The 17,692-nt window shown below is 34.9% G+C and overlaps 1 long non-coding RNA gene and 1 pseudogene across 1 annotated transcript in view; both read left to right on the top strand.

Annotated features, from left to right (window-relative positions):
- LOC138155421 (glucose-6-phosphate 1-dehydrogenase-like) overlaps nucleotides 1–17,692 on the top strand; it is a 79,886-nt pseudogene that overhangs the window by 22,539 nt on the left and 39,655 nt on the right.
- Nucleotides 3,728–17,692, top strand: part of LOC138155422 (uncharacterized) — a 92,507-nt gene continuing 78,542 nt past the window's right edge. The window contains exons 1-3 of the long non-coding RNA XR_011166826.1: nucleotides 3,728–4,372; nucleotides 5,430–5,540; nucleotides 5,811–5,864. This is a non-coding gene — a long non-coding RNA (uncharacterized lncRNA). The remainder of the gene's footprint in view (nucleotides 4,373–5,429; nucleotides 5,541–5,810; nucleotides 5,865–17,692) is intronic.

Genomic DNA, 17,692 nt, shown 5'->3' with positions numbered 1-17,692 from the left:
TACATCTCCTCTGCCTACAAACCTACTCCAGTTTCCTCTGTCTTTAAAATAAAACTTTTTGGAGGCAGCTAGGTGACGCAGTGAACAGAGCATCAGCCCTGGAGTCAGGAGGACCTGAGTTCACATCCGACCTCAGACACTTGACACTTACTAGCCATGTGACCTTGGGCAAGTCACTTTAACCCCAATTGCCCTGCCTTCCTCCCTCCAAAATACAAAAAAAATAAAATAAAAAATAAAAACTTTTTTCATTCTGTTATATTCATTCCTACCTCTCATATTCTTGAGGATCAACTTTTGAATAATATAATTTCTGAACTGATCTTTTAGACTTCATGTAGTCTCAAACTCTCACTTTATAGAGGGAGAAACCAAGGCCCAGAAAGAACATAATTAGTCAAGAAAATTAGTGATAAATCCTCTAGAATCCAGGTCAGATGGCTCTTGATCAAGTGCTCAAGATTGACTAAGGACCAGCAGACCTTGGAGTTTAAGATCTGTCTTTTATATGTCCTATTTGTATGCTGGGGGCAAGTCTTATAACTTCCCAGTTCTCCCCAGAAGTGCTTTAAGGTTATAATTACAAATAAGTGCTTCATTGGTGTATTAGAATTTTAACACTGATGAAATCATAGTTCTAGATATACATATGCATACATATATACACATGCAAATATGTAAACTCATATATGCTTGCATATTTTTGTAGGCATTCATGTATGGATATCCATTTACATCTATACATGCACAAAGAATTATCCTCATTTCACCAATAAGGAAGTGGGAGGTCAAAGAAAATGAGGTGATTACTTGCCCAAAGGTTGTAAAACTAAAAAAATAGTAGAGATGAGACTTGAAGTTTTGTCTTCTGACAAGATCTGGTAATCTTTCCAGTCTATCATTTTTATAAGAGACTTTAGAAATCATCTGGCCTATGCCTCTCATTATAAACCTGAGAAAATTGACATCCAGAGAGACTATGACTTATCCTGGGGTTTGAACCTACATCCTCTAATTCAAACATTGGATTTGGATCAGAGAATCTGGGTTTGGATCCTACCCTGGCCACTTACTACTTTTACAGATTTGAATGCATTATTTTACTTCTCTGGACAAATTTCCAAATTTATGCAATCTGACTTGTTCTAACTGTTGTTTTCTCCCAATTGTCTAATTGAATGGCCATTTCTCATCTTTGTCCTTTTGGCAAGATTTGATACATAGAGAATTCTGACTGATTTTTTTTCCTTACTGGCTGGGAATTCTGTCAAACCATGGAGAGAGAAATGGATATTTGCACAAATTAAAAGGGAACAAAGACTTAGGAATTCATCAGCTAAGGTTTCCATAACTATGGGAAGATGGTGATATGTAGTAGGCTAAGGACCTATATTTTATTTAGATTTAAATTTCTATTGTATATCTAATTAAATGATATTGTAGCACTTACACTTTCATATCAGGTATGATAGGACAAATGAGGCAGCTAATGATGCTATAGATAGAGTGTTAGGCCTATTCCTAAATTCAAATCTGGCATCAGATTAGCTATGTGACTATTGGAAAGTAATTTAATCCTGTTTGCCTCAGTTTCCTCATCTGTAAAATGAGCTGGAGAAGGAAATGGCAAACCACTCCAGTATCTTTGTCAACAAAACCCCAAATGGGATCATGAAGACTGAAACGATTGAACAATAACAACAAAAACGTGAAACTTGTAATTGTTGTGAGGATTAAGTTAGGTAATACATGTAAACTTTAACCACAATAATTTAATACTATTACAAAATTTTAGCAATTATTATTACTATTATAATATTTTATTATTTATGGTATTTTAAATATACTATATATAACTTTATTTTATGTAAAATCATATTGCTTGTCTTGTATAAGGAGATAGGGACCAACTTACAATCATTAATTTACAAAAAAAATTTATTTCATCATTTCAGGAGACAGATGGTTTTTATGCCAAAGAAGTAATGGGTGTATGTGTGTATGTATGTATGTATGTATGTGTACATGTGTATACATATATGTATAAATCTTACTATATGCACATATACTATTTTATAGTAAGATTTATAGTATTATTAATATTATATCTATATACACATAGTAATTGATATATTCATATATATTAATACGAATTTTATTTATTGTGTATATATAAACACATATACCCAGTACTTCTTGGGGACAAAAACCATCAGTCTTCCTAATATAATAAAATATATAATAGCATACTAAGTATACTATGATGTAATAAGATTTTATCTATATAATTAGTTCTAAGAAATATGCCTTCTAATATAACATATAACTAGCCCTAGATATCTTTTTAGCAATAGGATTAATATTATAAGTGTATATTATATATACTTATATATAATATTTAAATCTAATATAGAGCCAACTCTATATCTTTCAATAAAATATTTAACACAATTAGCAATAAAGAATCTATTTTGCCTTTGACCATACAGCTAATTTTTAGCAAGAAATTAATTGTGAGGCATGAAATTAATCTTTGGAGGCATGCCCTTTGATTAGTTTACAGAAGTTCCAATAGCAAAATCTAAGAGAACAAATGGAATTCTCCCTTTGGTTTCTCTTCTCAGTGGTAGAAGAGTAGTCATAGATATGGTGAAGTGACCACAGAGGCCTTTCTGAAGTTATTATTTTAATTTATGTGCTCTAGAAATATTATTTTTTTTAGAGAGACATAAAAGGATTTTGAGGCTTAGGAAAAACACTTATAGAGGATAAAATTTTCTTCAAACTTGTATTCTGTGTAATTTCAATATAAATCATCCTTGGTTTTATCAAGAACTATAGAGAAATAGTTACTTCTTGTGAGCAATTTCTGCACCCTATGACTGAAGTTGGACTACTCAAAAGTCATTGGGGGTACTCCTTACTTTTTATGGGTGTGGGAAACAAATGACCAAAGTTCATCTTGTGACACCAAGTTCAATGCGCTTTCCAAAAGAACAAATCTGTTTGGTAGTTTTCAGTTTGCTGGCCTACTTTGCAGGAAGTTTCCAACCTTGCCTGTGACAATACTTTGGTAATATAATATAGTCTCCATAAAAGATTCTTCTTTAAACAGTGCACCAATCCATGAAAGGTTATAAATTCACTTTCACACAGGTGATCAATTTTTTTTTGGTAGATTTTAGGTTACTTGCTCTAGTTCACCATTTATATTACAGGAACCATTTATTGGGATTATAAAATATAGGGAAACCACAGTGATGCCTAAATTTTAGTCTTAGTAGAAATTAAAAGCCCTCTTTCAATGTATAAAGCTTCATTAAAGTAAATAAAAGTATGCCTGACAAAGTACTAGAAGTCCTTTGTGCAAGGTTAGATAAGACATATTTCAAACTGTCTTGGTAATCCTTGTGAAAGTACAGACTTTTCTATTGTTAGAGTCAATAAAATAGTTTATATGGGCTATCATCTCATCTTCTACATTAAAGTTAGTCTAAATATTAATGAAATTTGCATCAAAGAGAGAATTACATTAGTTTCTGACAAGATTATAGACTGCAAAGGGAAATTTACAATCACCTGTCACTTCCTAGACCAATTCAGAATCCAGATGCCCTCTGTCTTGTCAAGGGTTTTTACCTAAGGCCATATATACCCTTACCACCTGCCACATCTGAATTAGGCAAGTTTTGTAAAAGATTTATTAATTTTGCATAAGCTTCTCCACTAGTGTTGTCTACACCACTTTTCCAAAAGGTTCAAGATAGGATAAAAATTCACTACTACTATAACAAAAATATAGTGTTATGGTCGGAGGAGGGGAAGAATAAGCTTAGACAAACCTATTAGTTTTTGAATGTACTCTGATTCCTAGGAAAATAAAGGCCAGTTTTGTAGATTTTTTAAATTTAGCAATAAAAATCCGAACAATTGTATATTTTCTTGAAGATTTGTTTTTCATTCTTGCTAAACTCACCTTTTCTAGTTTTCCTGTACTTTCTTGTTAATGATCATCTCAATATTTTCCGTACTAAAATTACAGTGTTCAAAATGTTAACAGCAGTTTGCCCTTTACTCCATTCAGTTTTGAACATATAATTAATTCTTTCATTTGTTCATATAATAAACTATAGTTTCCTACTATTTTATATCTCAAAGAAACTCTTTCTGGACTCATGCCTGATAATTTATTTCTAAATAATTTTTATGTAGTACATTTTCAATTCATCATTACTTTTTTTTTCTCACAGAATCACCGAATTCAGAGTTGGAAAGGACATCAGTGGTCATGTAGTCCAAATCATTCCTAAAAGGAATCCCGCTGTGATACCCCTGACTGTTTGGTCATACAGTCTCTGTTAAAAGATCCCCAGTAAGAGGGAAATCACTAACTCCCATGGTGGCTCACTTGATTTTTAAAGAGTTATATTTACTTAGTTCATTCTAACCAATATAATATTGATAAATAAGTCCAATTTCCTTCTTGTAGCTCTATAAGATACAGTGTTCATTCATGGACATTGAAGAATGAAAATCATTATTTTACTTGTTACTTCTTCCCATACATTTGCTGGAGGAATTAGTATCTTCTCTGAATAAGACTGGAAAAGCCCTTGATCAACATCATAGCAAGGGTTGGACTACCACCACCACAAACAACCACCACCACAGAAGTCCCCCACCCCTTTTCCCCAATGACCTTTGCTATAAATATGAGAAGGTAGAATGAGAACAGATACACAGAGTTTATATGAATACAGTTGAATCACTCTGCTCAACTACCGTGTTTCCCCGATAATAAGACACTGTCTTATTAATTTTTTTTGGACAGAAAAACACCAGAGGGCTTATTTTCAGGGGAGGGCTTACTTTAATGAACATTGACAGCAATTTTAATAAACAGGTAAATGTGAACAAAAAAATGTACCTTTATTCAATAAGCAAATCACTGGGGAAGAACAGGATGACGCACTCACTGCTGCAGCTCTGATTGGATGTAGCTCGGAGCGCAGCATGCGTTTCACGGGGGGGAGGCGGTGCATACAGAGGGTACCGTAATGTAGCGTGTAGCGCAGGGGATCACCTTCACTACAGTAGCAATCTCAATAGGGCTTATTTTCGGGGGAGGGCTTATTTTAGAGGAATCTTACACAGTAAGGGGACAGCTTATTTTCAGGATAGGTCTTATTATCGGGGAAACACGGTATGTCTCTTCTCTCTCTTATTAATGATGATAGCTACCATTTATTTATCATTTGCAAGAGAGGTAGAAAAGCAGGGTGAGTAATGGTCTGAACCTTGGAATCAACCTGTGCATCTGATAGGTAATAATTGTGTGACCCGTGGCAAGTTGTGTTACCCTCTCAGTGTATCAGGCAAATTTAGACTAGTTACTGATCTGCATTAATGAAAGAAATTTCTCCCACCAGGAGCTCCCTATTCAGATGAAATTATCGATCATCACAGAAGAAAGTTTTGGAGATTCCATAAACTTATAAAACACATTCATTCCACTTTCTCATAACCAACCTGGTAGACAGGTAGGTGGTGTTGTAGATAGACCCTGGGCCTGGCATCAGAAAGATCTGAATTTAAATCTGGCCGTACCAATGTGTGACCTGGGACAATTCATTTAAACTCTGTCCACCTCAGTTCCCTTACCCATAAAATGAGAATAATGATGACCTCTCCCTCCCTGGGATGTTATGGGGATGAAATGAGATGATATTTGTAAAATGCCTTGCAAACCTTAAAATGCTATTTGAGTAAATAAATATTATTATGACATTATCCCCTCTTTTTAAATGCAGAAGCTGAAACAGAGAGGGATTGAATGATTTGCCCATCGTCATACATCTGAATAAGTGAGTCTAGACTTGAACCTGGGTTTCCTAGCTCCAAGTCTAAGTATCTTTCAACTGTATCATTCTGTTTTCTTAGCCCCTTTTGAGCTTCATCTTCTGCAAATCTCACCAGAGTCATGGCACAGATTGATAGGAAACTCTTCATTCTTGCTCTTCTGCATGACCATGGATGTCTGTATTATGAAAGAACATTCTTCCCTTGCAGAGTAATCTGTGGAGTAGGATCAAGCTTAAAAATCATTTGTGAAATGCTTAAAAGAGCTACTTAAGTGTTAAACCTCCACAGCATACTGAAAGTAGTTTTATGGCTTTCCTTTGAAACTTAAATTGTAGTTACTTTGTTTTATGTTTCCCACTAAATTATGTAGACATAAGCAAATTTCTGAGAGTACAGAAGAGTCCTTGTGTTGTACATTCGGGATATATTTTACATATATGTTTGTATAGATGAGACCATATATGATTTCATCTGATCTTTTCAAGGATTTTGGTAGGTAGGCAAAGCATATCTGTTTAGCCCCACTTTAGAGATGATAAAAAGTGAGGTTTGGAGCAACTAAATAAAAGGTAAAATTGTTTTTTTTTTTTTTGGAGGGCAATTGGGGTTAAGTAAAATTGTTTTTTTTTTTTTTGGAGGGCAATTGGGGTTAAGTGACTTGCCCAAGGTCACACTGCTAGAAAGTGTTAAGGGTCTGAGGTCAGATTTGAACTCAGGTCCTCCTGACTCCAGGGCTGGTGCTCTATTCACTGCGCCACCTAGCTGCCCCCCCCCCCAGGTAAAATCTACACCAGGGGTATGATACAAATATTAACATGGTATGTTATGGTGGTGAATAGCACTGGTTTGAGGGAACTTTGGAGAGTGAAGAGAATGTGGGTTTGAATTCCTCGTATCCTACCTGTGTGCTAAGGGACAAATCACTTAGCTCCTCTCAGTCTCAGCTTCCTTAACTGTACATTCAGAGGATAGGAGATGACTATTTTTCTGCTCCACTTCTTATGATTTTATGACTTGAATTTCAAAATATTACACTACGACTTTGTCTTACATTACATTACCCCTCAGCATAACGTCTGCATACCACATCTGTGAAAGGAGCTTCTGGGACTATGTAAGTTGGTGTGCAGAAGCTGAATTTAGAGGTTACTCGTGTTCTTTGCCACATTGTATCTCATTCTACAGTCTTGAACTTAAACCTCAAACTTCTAGGAAAAGTGATTGGAAAGACTAGAATTCAGGGCAATTTAGAGAAGAAGAAGTTAGAAAACTAAAAGCAGCCTGGGTCCTCCCACCATCCACCTAATTAAGACAGTCTAGTTAATGTTCTATGAGTTTCAAATATAGTCAAACTTCTTGGAAGCTGTCTGTTAAAAAAAGAAATAAAAAAAGAAAATACTGCTAAAATGTAATCTATTTTTCCCCATAATTTTAAAGCATTTATCAAAAACCAGGTGTGTAATAGGAATATCATTTTGCTAACTATTTCAATAAAATGTTTAGTACCTTGAAGCTATGTAACAGTATACATCTTAGTAGTGTTTGAATTGTATGCTAAATTCAGATTAACTATATATTAATGATTGACTGCTTATCACCAAGTTAGGAGCATGCTCTGGGATAGGAAGCTAGATGCCTTCCCTTGGATAACATTGTGGTTTCTGTACTTGTCCTCATTCCCACAACAAGATCCCAAAATAGGTATAACATAAAAGTCTATCCATGTTGGCAACAACAAAAAGAAAATCTATATAAATGAAAATGGGCCTATACATTCTCTCCTTAGTTCCCAAATACATACAGAAAGCCCAGGGTTTTAAGCTCTGAAATTAAGACAAATTTTAACTGTGTTTGATGCACTTAGAGGTATTGATTATCGCTTTGTTTGGGTTTGCTTTATACAAAAAAAATTTCCCTAGCAGCCACCCTATACTACAGTTAACTACCATTTATGATACTTTAGAATTGAGTTGTTTTTAGCCAGTATTTCCTTCCTCCAATTTTATTTTATATTTCATTCATCCCATCTCACTGTCTGTGTGATGATCATCTATGTAATATATGTTAGGGATTTTCACTTGAAGGACCATGTATCTTTAAATGTCTTCTTTTTATTCATCCTAGTTCTAACACATGTAATTTCCCCTTTAATTTGACATCATTTAACGGCACATTACACGTCAATGATGTGATCTGTGAATATTTACAATGTTCATGTCATTTTTATTTTCTAATCCAATTTAAGTAGCTCTGCTTTTTATGACATCATGAATTCTTCAGTCTTTTTGGTCTTTTTGGGACTAATTATTCCATTAGTTCCTTTGAACTAGCTCTGTGTTGTCAGTCATTTCTTCCCTTTTGATCATAAGACCTTTGCTGCCCTCCTTTGCATGTACAATCAGTCTTAGGAATATGCACCCAACCTAAGAATCAAGTGCTAGTGCTCATCCCTTCAAATTGTCTTCCACATTAATTTCTACCCTGAAGTACCAACATGAGGGCATCTTCTGATTATAAACTTTGGAGGGTTATGATGGGGGGAGGAGGGGTTCTGATCCAGTGTCTGTGTGTGTTTGTAAACAAATACCTTTTATTATTTTGTATGTAAATGCTGTAAGGAATATTTCTACTGTTAGAATTAAAAAAAAATAACAACCCACCAACAACCTGAGAAAGAAAAACAACCATTTGGATCTCACTTGCCATGATATAACATGAATATATGGTTAGGCTTGTTGTTAAATTCTGGATGTGACAAATTCATAAAATATATCAGACTCAACTTGAGAGACAATCCAGGCTTTCCTATCTTTTTTTCTACATCCATTTCCCTTTCTCTTAAAGGAGAAGCCTAAACATGTGATAAATCTTGGACAGCACGAAGGCATAAAATTTGGTCTGATTAAAGCATGCATTTCTCTTTAGCACACTTGTTTACTAGGAATGTTTTAACATTTTCTCTGTAATGCTAAAGAGCTCTGTTGTCTGTTGCTGCCCTCTGTAGTGATGAGGAAGAGACCACAACATCAGCTATACCACATGCAAAGAAACCCTTAAAAATGTTTAACCAGAAATAGCAAAGACCTTACAATATTATAAGCAAGGTGGGACACTGGTATTTTATGAAAATGAAATGAGAGCTTGTTGACTTGAGCATTGGCTTTATATATTAGATATTGCCTACAAGTGGAACCTGTGTTTTTTAAAATAGTTAGGACTATTTTGATTACTATTAATCCATATGTGTGTATTTTTTACTGATTTTTAGCAAAATACTCATATGTATATGTGTATGTATGTGTTTATTAATGGCAAGAGATATAACCCTTTAATATGGTGACTTATCTAAATATAAAGTACCTCTAAGTTGTCCATGATATTAATGTGAATTTTTTCAGGGCCCCTCAAAATAATGTGTTTGAAGATTCCTAATGATTACAATCATTCTACCTAACCAGGGCCAATATTAGACAACAGTAAATCAGGCAAAGATAGTTTTTGCTAAGAATAAACTTACTATCCTCCTCTTCCTCATATTCCCTCCCACTTCCCTTGGTGTTCCCTCTTGATCACCAAGGATCCAGGATTCTTAAGCTGCTCCAGTTTCTTGGATCATGGGGATCATAATGCATTCATGCTAAGGACCCAATGAGGGAGTTCATGTTATCTGTCCCCATAGTATTTGAATTTTAAAAGAGAATTTCATGCAAGCACCAGAGTACAGTAGGAAGGCCAATGGATCTAAGGCTAGGTGGTACAAATTCAAATATTTCCTTTGCCACTTACTAAGTATATGAACTTAGGCAAGGCTTTCACTTTCTCCTGGCCTCAGTTTTCTCACCTGTAAAAGGAGATTATTTTAAGATTCCTACTAGCTCTAAGACTCTAATCCTATGAGGAAGCATCATTTAAGACAAAGAAATGTATCTGTAATGGTGGGATTTTAAGCATTACGTTCTTGAATTTCAGAGTCAAATGAAACTTTTGAGTCCTATTATTCTGACCACTTTGATTTACAGATGGTGAAACTGAGGACCTGGATGAAAGGCCTTGCCTTAGGTAACATTTAACTGCATCGATCTTCCTGAATCCTAGATTAAGTGTTTTTGCTTCTGTAGCACAAGCATTTTTTCAGTATCCCCTTAAATCAATCATTCAAATGTTTTTAAAGTACCTACTGTGCTGATCACTAGTGATACAAAGAAAAATGATAAGCCCCTGCCTTTAAGGGAGTATACATTTTCTCTGGGGAGACAACACCTTCATTAAGTATATACAAAGTAAAGAGGCTAATTTGGGATGGGAAGAGACGTCTGTGGGATTGGGAAAGGCTTCACAAAGTATAAGAGTACCCACTCTACATAGCATAAAGCCCACCTAGTCCACCTAGTGGCAGAGATTTACAAATGAATTGAACTATGGAAGGGAGTATTAGAGCACCATCAAATTTAATGCCCAAGTTTTTAGAAATCCATTACTAAATATTTGTCTGTGTCAGTGTGCTTCGTACAGTGTGTTTCTTTGATTGTTGCTGTTGATCAGTCGTTTCAGTCATGTCCAACTCTTTGTAACGCCATTTGGAATTTTCTTGGCAAAAAATACCTGAGTGGTTTGCTGCTTCTTCAGCTCATTTTACAGATGAGGCAACTGAGGCAAAAAGAGTTAAGTGACACAGCTGATAAGTATCTGAGACAAGATTTGAACTTAGAAAAATAGTCTTCTGATTTCAGGGCTAGCATTGTATCCACTGTACTACCTAGCTGCCCTTCATGCTTCTAGGGAACACATTTCTGAGTTCCGTGATCTGCTCTCAAGTCCCCATCGTCTTCGAATCTGGTGTGCTAGAGCCGGCGCCTACTGACTCTGGAGACTCGATTGTTAAAATTTTGGTGTAAGCATTTTCACCCCAGTAATTAGCAAGTGCCCCAATCAAAACTAGATTTATTGTTTTGTTTATTGTCTAGACTTAAGAAAGCGATGGAGAAAATATCAATAATGCTAGTTAAACTTCAAAGTGTCTTGGAGAGCCTGTGGTTAAACATTTATCAGCACATCCCTGATCTTATCCTAAGATTTTTATGATTTCTTGCTTTAGCCATTTAAGCAATTTCCTGTATTTAAAAAGGTATATGACATAATTATGTTTAGCTTTGAATATTGTCTGTTGACTATTTTACAAGAAAGTTTGGTGAAGATATGCTGTGCCTTACAGACAAGTTATTGAGAGATTCCTTACAAAGAAGCCAATAGGATCTTTCCCCCTTTTCCCATTCAGCATTGAGAAATAACATGCAGATTTTCATTGGGGTGGCATTAATTAATTTCACCACAGCCATCACTTAAATAGCCTTTAGAGAAAAGTACAAAAGGGAAAAAGATCCATTAAGCCACAATTTCCTAGTCTTCTCCAGTCCCTCTTCATTTTCCTTTGGGAAGAATGATTTAAATACTTAACCTTTCATAGAGAAGGTAAAAAGAGGTGGGCTTTTCCTAATGTACTAGCTGGTAAATAAACATTTCAGTGGGTGGAAGTAACAATTTAACATAAAAAATATCTAAGGTGGGGCATCTAAAGCTTCCTGACCTAAGAACTGCTGCTCTTCTCCTATAACCTCCCATTTACTCAACGTGATATAAGAGAAAGATTTAGAGAAAGGAAAACCTGCTGCATATTTTTAAGCTGTTGCCTTATTACATTGGTCTTTTCTCAGGATAATGATTATTTAACTTTGTATGATGCTAAGTACCTTACAATAATGTTAATTAGTAATCCTTACAATACCCTAGCACTGTGAGAACAGATTAATTTAATTACTTTGAATTTACTCTAGAAGAAACTGAGGCATAGAAGCAAGGTCATCAAGCAAGGGTAATAACCAAAATGGAAAATAATCCGACTCTTGATTCCTAAAGATCTCTTGATCAAGTGTGTGTGTGTCTGAGGGGTGGGGTGGGTTTAAGGGGGTAGTTTTTGGTGGGGGTCGGGGAGGGAGAGAAGGAAGGTATTTTTGTTTGATTTATTATTGAAGGGAATTTTCATTGTGAAAACTCTTTATTTATAAAGAGGAAAATCTACATCTCAGTACTTTCATCTTTAGAGATAGAGTTCTTAAGCTGGGGTTCTTGAACTCTGTCTGTTTCTCTCTCCCTCCCCTTCTCCCCCTCCTACCTTCCCTTCCTCTCTCTCTCCTCCTCTTTCTTGATAGAGAGATATACATACATAGTTAGAGATAGAGATATAGAGATAGAGGTAGAAATAGAGTTAGATGTTGTTGTTCAGTCTTTTCAGTCGTGTCTGACTCTTTGTAACCCCATTTGGGGTTTTCTTGGCAAAGATACTGGCATAGTTTGCTGTTTCCTTCTCCAGATCCTTTTACAGACAAGGAAACTGAGACAAACAGGGTAAAATGACTTTCCCAGGGTCACACAGCCAAGTAAGTGACTGAGGTCAAATATGAACTCAGGAAGATGAGTCTTCCTGCTTCCAGGCCTGGCACCTCTATTCACTGGACCACCTAGAGAGACATAGAGATATAGATATAAAGTTACAGAGATAGAGATAATACACACACAGACATACAAACATATACACTCACCCACATACATACATATATGTGTATATATGTATATACTATATTTCAATATAATTGGTTTCTTTTGTTATTCTATATATTTTATGCATTTAAAAATATTCTGAGATGGACTTGACAAGTTTTTCACACTGCCAAGGGGATTCATAACATAAAATGGTTATCCACTCCATCCTTAGAGAGCTATCTCCAGGCACTAAGGGGTTAAGTGACATGTCTGTTTACACAGCTAGTAAATATAGGAGTGAGAATTTGAACACAGGTGTTTGTGACTATAGGATGCCTTTCAAGCACTTTCAAGCTGCTTCTAAGGGTTACAAACACCTTCTTTCTAAAACATTTTACAAAACCTGGTGGAGGGGAGGGGAGGAAGAAGAAGGGGAAAAATCTTAATTTTGGAAATTAAAAAAATGCTGGCATGTACCATATTTGTCCTCTTATCAATGACAGAGATTATTTCAGAATAGTGTTAGTTGTTTAAAGATAATGCCCTGCATGATTTTTTTTTAGAGTTCGTCTTTGTAGTATATAGTTTAATCAGTGTTTTAGCTCTGAGTTGAAAGCACGTATTTTATGAATTCTCTTTAAAGGTTTACTATCTTTTCTTTTACTACTAATATACAAAATGACCATTTTATGTCTCTAATGATTGTGTCTCTATAGCCCAATACAATTACTAATAGAGAACTGCATGATCTGAAATGAGCTCTAATATAATTATTTCTATCCCTGGGTTGTGGGTAATTCAATCTCCAAGTGCTGATGTACTCAGTTAAACATGGTAGATTTACATACAGACAGACATAGGTATGTATCTAAAGAGGCCAACTTGTACTATGAATAATAATCTTTTCATTTTGCTATTTATCTAGAAAATCTCGATTCTGAAAACCTTATATGATTTTCCTCTGGTGCTCAATATTAATAAAGGGGGTGAGATGTATATGAATTACTCATGCTTACAAGGGAATTGAAACAGATCCCATTAAAAATGGAAACAGAACTCACAAGTTTGTAACCGAAAAAGGGACATTTATCAAATGAATTTTATGAATAACTCAATCAAATTCAACAGGCCTTTGTAATAATAGCTAGCATTTATTTATGTGGTGCTTTCAGGTTAGCAAAATGATTACAAATATTATTTCATTCTGCCCTCATAACAGCTCTTAGGGGTAGGTGTGTCACTATTCCCATTTTATAGATGAGGAAACTGAGGCAGGCAGAGATTAAGTGATTTGCCCAGGCCACCCAGTTAGTAGCATCTGAGGTTAGATCTGAACTCAGACCTTTTTACCTTCAGGTCCAGCACTCTATTCACTGGACTATGAACTGCCTCATAATTTATTAAGTGTTTCCTATAGACACAGCCTATATTAAGGATCCAGAGATAAAAGCTTTTCAAATGAATTGGTGTTCATCACATATTATGCTAAAATAAATATTGATTGTGGAGAAAGTAGAGAATTCTCTTTGACCTCATGTAAAGATGGTCTCTAGTTTTCCTGCCAGTTAACCTTCTGTTCTATAAACCTTTATATTTATCAGAACTCTGAGGACTAAACTGATTAAACAAGCACTGTCTTTGAAGAAAGATGTGCATCTTCCTACTGTAATTATATTCTTGTCTAGCACCAACAATGCACTGGAAGTTGTAGTAGCCACAGTACCAAGCACAGCTTCTTATTAGGGAGCTTGGATTCAGAGGGATAGGCCTCAGCATAGGCGTTATGATAAACACAGATAGTGTCTCCCCTCTACATACTCATTGCTCTTTATCCCTGAAATTAGTTTTCTTATATAATATTCTTTAAGTTAAGACATTATCTATCATTGGGAGTACATGTTGGTACTGGGAAGAAGTAATACAATGATCCAAACTGCCAAAAAAAAAAAAAAAGACTGTGAAACTTGGTTAAGCAAATCAACTGGAATTTAAGTAAGACTTTGAAGGAATTGTACACAGGATTTCTAGCAACATTTTGATTTAGATTGGCATGGGTTAGGAATGCTTCAGAATATAAGATATTGCAGAGCAGGGCTGACCTAGGTGAGGAGAGGTGGGAATTTTTGAAAGCAGAGAGTAGGTACCCTAATAAGAAATAAAAATAACCAACATTTATGTAACATTTTAAGGTTTACAAAATATTTTACATACTTTATCTCATCTTTTACCCCTGAAAATAAACCTGTGGTATAAATACTTATAAGTATTATCCCCATTTTACAGATGAGAAACAGAGGCTCAGACAGATTAAGTGATTGGCCCATGTTCACAAAGCTAGTGTCAATAACAAGATTCTAATATATGTTTCTCCAGACTTCAACTCTGCTATTCTTTCTACTACATATATTATGCTGTTACAAAAGGCAATGGTTTTGGAGGCCTGTACCACAATCCTTCTTTGATTATGAACTAAGGAGAATGACCACTGTGGCTCCAGCTGGTTTATCTTTGTTTAGTTGGAGCCAGGAAACTATTCAATGAGATTAATGTTAATTTTTCTCAGTCTGATCCAGAAGGACTTAGAACCCAAAGAAGTGAGATACCTAAAACAATGTCCCATTCTTCATGTACATTCCATTTTTTAGATCACTTAAATCTCAGTGTTACATCTGACTTTATAATAGGTGTACTTGTTCCTATCATCTTGGAATATATTTGCATTTAGTTAAAACCCAATAATTTAGCAAAACTACAATTCTTCAAGGATCTCTGTTTTTGATATTTACTGTTCTCCCCATTTCTGTTCACTGTACCCCCTCTATGACTCAGTAGATGGTAATCAATAATTTCTATGGCCCTACCTTAATCACTGTGGAACCAAAGACTTAGTGATGAGTTTCTCTGAACTTAGCTATGTTGTTTCCTAGATGAAAGTTTTGTGTCCACTCCCTGGGCTTGTCCCTCAAGCTTTACTGTCAGAATTCGTGTTCTACTGGTATAACCTTTGAGAACTCATAGTCACCTGTATACTGTGCAGAGTCATTAGAGGAGTACATTTTTAGAGCATCTGTAGTTTCCCCTACCCACTGTAAAATGGAAGTCCTTTTAGCTCATGAATGGTTTCCTTTTTTCCCTGTTATAACTCAGTGCCTAGCACTGAGCCTTGTCCATTTTCTTTCATTGCTCCTTATATCTCCTATAAATAGAATCAGATCCACGTGCAGGCATACATTTGTGTCTCCAAAAAAGATAACAAATGGTCCTCAACAGTCAAGCTGCTTTTATGACCAAAAGCATACATCTGTGAAATGCTATTATGAATGAAATGTGCCCCATTGAGAAAGTTTAATACTAATTCTCTTTACATATAAAGAAATGGTAAATTTCTACTCCATTCATTTTATAGAACCTTTAAATTTTAGCATTCATGGGCTAGCATATATGGCTCCCATCTATCTTTTAACTTTATTTCTCACTACTTACCTCTACAAAACTGAAGACTCTAGTCAAACACTTCCTAATTGCCTGAAAACTCTCTTTAAATTCCTCTATGATTTTGTTTATTCTGTTTTTCCCATCCTATATAACCTTCAAACCTCATCTTAATTGCCACATTTTTTTCCACTTTTAAGATTTGTTTGACTCCCCTCCCCCAGGTGAATTGAATATCATCCCTCCCTTATCTAGATGGAATTTTGTTTGTACCCTGATATGGCCCTCATGTTCTGACACATAATATTATTTATTTATTTATTACACTAGATTGTAAACACTATGAGGAAAAGGACAATATATTGCTCATTTTTCTATCATTAGGGAATATTATGTTTGTCTTGTATGTAGTAGGCTCTGAATAAAAATTTGTCAAATTGAATTAAAACTAAAAGTATAAAATATAACTAAAGTTCTTGTTACTGGAAGATTATAATTAACAGATGAATGAAATTTCCTAAATTGTAGTTGAGATTTAACCAGCTAAACACTAATGAATTTTTAAAGGAAATCTTCAGTGCTTATCAATTATATTAAAAAAAAGTGATTTTCATCATGGCCCACTAAAGCTATTTTTATTCTAATTATTAATACAGTAGACAGTAGCCTAGTGATGTCTTTTACCAATTATGCCCATTAATGGTACACAAAAGGTTTCTATAACTGACCTTTATCATCCCTTCTTACTACTCCTACTGATCCCTAAATTTACTGATTTTTCTTCCCTTTGCTATTTAGTCATTCATTATAAATTCTTTTTGGCATCAAAGTTGAGGGAGGCATTACACTTGGGCTCTAATATTGCAGTCTTTATGTGCTTATAGAAGAAATAGACATTGTACTAAATAGAACTAATAATAAATTTAAAAGAATTATTAATTATTTATTACATACCAACTACTGCACTATTTTCCCCAGAAATATAGGAAAAGCACCTGGATTAGAACAAGTGGAGAACTGTGCTGGAGGTGACACAATTATAAGAGCATTGAGAGACTGATCCTCAAGTGATCTAAAGTGGGTCAGAATGCTAAAGGTGTGGAAAAAATCTTGGACTTCAATGGCAAAAGAAGGTGCTCAAGGGAATATCAACAACTAAAAGCCTATTTTCCCATCTACACATAGTTTTTAAAAATTAGAATAATAATTCACATGCATCATGGCCATTCTTGATAAGTATGTCACTATAGAAGAGACCTTTTTTATAAGTGATATTCTATAGGAGACTATATCTTTACTCTCACATAACAGACCCCAAAGGCAGAAAATATAGTATTGTACTTTTCTTACTGAATTTTGACCATTAAAAAAAAAGCTTTTTGCTTCAGTGGAGAAAGATACTAACATAAAGGCTTTCCCCCAACAAGGATTCTCCATTGCAAATACCAAACTCATACAAAATTCTTTGACATATAGAACAAGAGATAACTTTTCTAGACAACCTTAATATCAGATGGGCAATTAAAAGACTTCCATGTGTTTGCCACTGTCACAAAGGAGGATCCTTGTAGAATCTAAGTCGAAGAGGGAGTTTCCATAGATTATAAGGTCTTCCACATGCCCAGATGATCTTATTGTTGAAATTATGGTGATTGCATGAAACACTAAAACATTTCAGAAACTTCTCAAAAAATTGCATAACAACTTAAAGGAGCTTGAATATCTACATAGCAAAAACAAAATGGATGAAAATTTCCCATTGTTCAGGCTATGACATGTAATTAAATGGACAATACATAGAACTTGTCTGTTAATATAAAGATATTGGACAGACACTGAAATGGATGAGTTGCATCTAGAA

Source organism: Petaurus breviceps, unplaced genomic scaffold (assembly GCF_028583685.1).
Source record: "Petaurus breviceps papuanus isolate PSGF00001 unplaced genomic scaffold, PetGlider_PUasm1.0 91133, whole genome shotgun sequence".
Lineage (NCBI taxonomy): Eukaryota > Metazoa > Chordata > Mammalia > Diprotodontia > Petauridae > Petaurus > Petaurus breviceps.
Note: the sequence above shows the minus strand (reverse complement) of the source record. Positions and strands in the feature narration are given on the sequence as shown.